This window comes from Alosa alosa, chromosome 4 (genome assembly GCF_017589495.1).
Source record: "Alosa alosa isolate M-15738 ecotype Scorff River chromosome 4, AALO_Geno_1.1, whole genome shotgun sequence".
Classification (NCBI taxonomy): Eukaryota; Metazoa; Chordata; class Actinopteri; order Clupeiformes; family Clupeidae; genus Alosa; species Alosa alosa.
In genome coordinates, this window is record NC_063192.1 from 34,435,572 (window position 1) to 34,438,646 (window position 3,075).

General features: G+C 45.8%; 1 long non-coding RNA gene across 1 annotated transcript; it reads left to right on the plus strand.

Moving 5' to 3' along the window:
• On the plus strand, positions 1–1,933 carry LOC125292877. Its single transcript, XR_007193296.1, has 2 exons — positions 1–1,495; positions 1,596–1,933. It is a non-coding gene; the product is annotated as an uncharacterized LOC125292877 (long non-coding RNA).
• The last annotated feature ends 1,142 nt before the right edge of the window (positions 1,934–3,075 follow it).

A 3,075-nucleotide genomic window follows, 5' to 3' on the forward strand; every position in this document is an offset into this window, starting at 1 on the left:
AGGAGAGAAGAGGAGAGAAGAGGAGAAGAGAGGAGAGGAGAGGAGATGAGAAGAGAGGAGAGGAGAGGAGAAGCAGAAAGCTCTCTAGGGCTCCTAGTTTAGCATTACTCTGGTGTCATTTCTACATGTGAAGATGGCAAGTGTCTAAACTGACGACCTCTCGTATCCCGAGGGTCACTGTGACACGATGACCTTGTCTCCTCTCCTTAGAGGTCAACACCATCTATTGTAGACTGTCAGCGCTTTGTGAATGGCATTCTGGTGTTGCGTTGTCTGTATGTGTGTTGCCTTGTTTGTTTGTTTGTTTGTGTTTTTCTATATGATGTATTTTATTGAAATGGGGTGGACAGCCATGTGGGTATGTTTTCCAGTGATGTGTATCATAAGAGTTTAGATGACATTAAAGGCTGAAGACGTTTGTGTCACTTTTTTAGACAGGCCCTTGTAGTGCAGCTTACCTCAGATGACAAGTGTTGATCCTTTTGTAGACCATTTATAAACCCATTTATAAAGCTCATGTTAGCTAGTGCTATTCAGATGAACTATCTGTGTGTGAGTTCCCTTAGCAACCTCACTGGAGAGTGCTATATTCAACACTTGAAGGATTATAAATCCTGCTCCAACACTTAATGTGAGTCAGTAAGCCAACTCCAAATGATTTATATATGTTTTATAACACAATAAGGTAAAATATCTTCATTTGACCTCAGACCACAGACTAAACTCACAAACACAACGGCCATGATGACCTCCTGGCTCATCAAGCATAAGACCTGCAGATCACCCACTCCAGATGCTCTAAGATATGTTCTGAATATGTTCCATATATGTTCTGAATATGTTCCACATATGTTCTGAATATGTTCCATATATGTTCTGAATATGTTCTGAATATGTTCCAGATAGGTCCACAGATGGCTGTGGTGAACCTCTACACCAGAATCAGTCTGGATCTGTTTGGTTGGCCATTTGTTCTTGGGCTCTTCTTGATTTAGATCTTAGTCTAGATTAGCTCATTTTTAGTCTAGATTAGCCCAGTTTAGTCTAGATTAGCCTTATTTAGTCTATATTAGTCCAGTTTAGCCTATTTTAGTCTAGATTAGCCCAGTTTAGCCTATCTTAGTCAAAATTAGCCCAGTTTAGCCTAATCTAGCCTATTTTAGTCTAGATTAGCCTATTTTAGCCTAGATTAGCCCAGTTTAGCCTAGTTCAGCCTCGCCTCCCTCAGTCCAGTCACCACAGATCCTCAGTCCAGTAATCTCCACAGATACTGTAGGCAGGTATACTCCCTCTAATCTCCACAGATACTGTAGGTGGGTATACTCCCTCTAATCTCCACAGATACTGTAGGCGGGTATACTCGCTCTAATCTCCAGATGTAGTAGGCGGGTTTCTACTTCATACTCAGAGCAAAGGAAAATACAGGTGGGCACAGGAGAGTACAGGTGGGCACAGGTGAGTACAGGAGAGTACAGGTGGGCACAGGAGAGTACAGGTGGGCACAGGTGAGTACAGGAGGGCACAGGAGAGTACAGGTGGGTACAGGAGAGTACAGGTGGGCACAGGTGAGTACAGGAGAGTACAGGTGGGCACAGGTGAGTACAGGACGACTTACTCCAGTCAGCAGTGGTCATCTGCAGTGGTCATCTGCTTTTGTCAGGAAAGGAAGGGCAGTCTTCTGTGTTGTGTAGTTTCTGTGTCAGATCCCCCCTCCACACACACACACACCTCTCTTAGCTCTACAGCTCCAGTGTGTGTGTGTGGTCCCTTGCACTCTTTCTTTCTCCTCCTTTCCCTCTCGGAGGACGCCTCTGTGTGTGTGTGTGTGTGAGCAGCTGTGTGCATACTCTGTCAGGTGTGTTGTCTCTTATTTATGACCTTGTCTCGTGTCATGACTGTGAATCGCCTGATAAAGATCTATATCTGCCACTGACCCTGCCTCACCTGTGTCCTTTCACACTCTGTGTGTGTGTGTGTGTGTGTGTGTGTGTGTGTGTGTTTGAGGGGTGGGGTGGGTTTAGCATTGTATGACTGTGCCCATTTTGGACATAAACACACTCATACTCACTCACTCAGTGCACACACTTGTTCACAAGCCCAAACATTTAGAAGCATTTGTGTGTGACAGTTTGTGGTATGTGCGTGTACATGCTTGTGAGTGTGTGTGTGTGTGTGTGACCTATAATTGTTTCTGTGGAACTGGAGTGGAGGTGTGTGTGTGTTTACTGTAAGTTAGGGTGCATGAGTGTGTGTTTGTTCTCTTGTGGCCTTCCCAACTTTCTCCCACTCACTGTGAGTTACCTTGCACCACAACACACACACACACACACACACACACACAGGGCATGACACACGCAGGCACACACACACACACAGGGCATGACACACACGCACACACACACACACAGCTTGACACATGCTGGTAAAGCACCCCACTCTCCCTGCCACAGACACAAACACATTACAGCTCGCGGTCAGATGAGGAATTTACACAGACATAAAACAGGGTTTGAGGTAGGAAGTGGTCAAAGCAAGTCTAGAATCAGCCCCCTCTGAAGAACGCTTACTGGAACAGAAGCTGCACTGACACCTCCAGATGAAGAACCTTTTCCGGTGTAAGACCAGCTCGGCCTCCGGCTCTCCTTCAGGCAGGAGTAGCGGTCAAAACTGCCCATGACAAGCCTGTGTGACTCTCACGTTCTAATCTGCCCATGACGAGCCTGTGTGACTCTCACGTTCTAATCTGCCCATGACAAGCCTGTGTGACTCTCACGTTCTAATCTGCCCATGACGAGCCTGTGTGACTCTCACGTTCTAATCTGCCCATGACGTTCTAATCTGCCCATGACGAGCCTGTGTGACTCTCACGTTCTAATCTGCCCATGACGTTCTAATCTGCCCATGACGAGCCTGTGTGACTCTCACGTTCTAATCTGCCCATGACGTTCTAATCTGCCCATGACGAGCTTGTGTGACTCTCACTTTCTAATGCCAGAAACTTGTGCTTAGCTACTTAGCTCTCTGAAGAAATTCTTAAGTTTTAACCATATATAGTTTTTATTTACACAAACACAA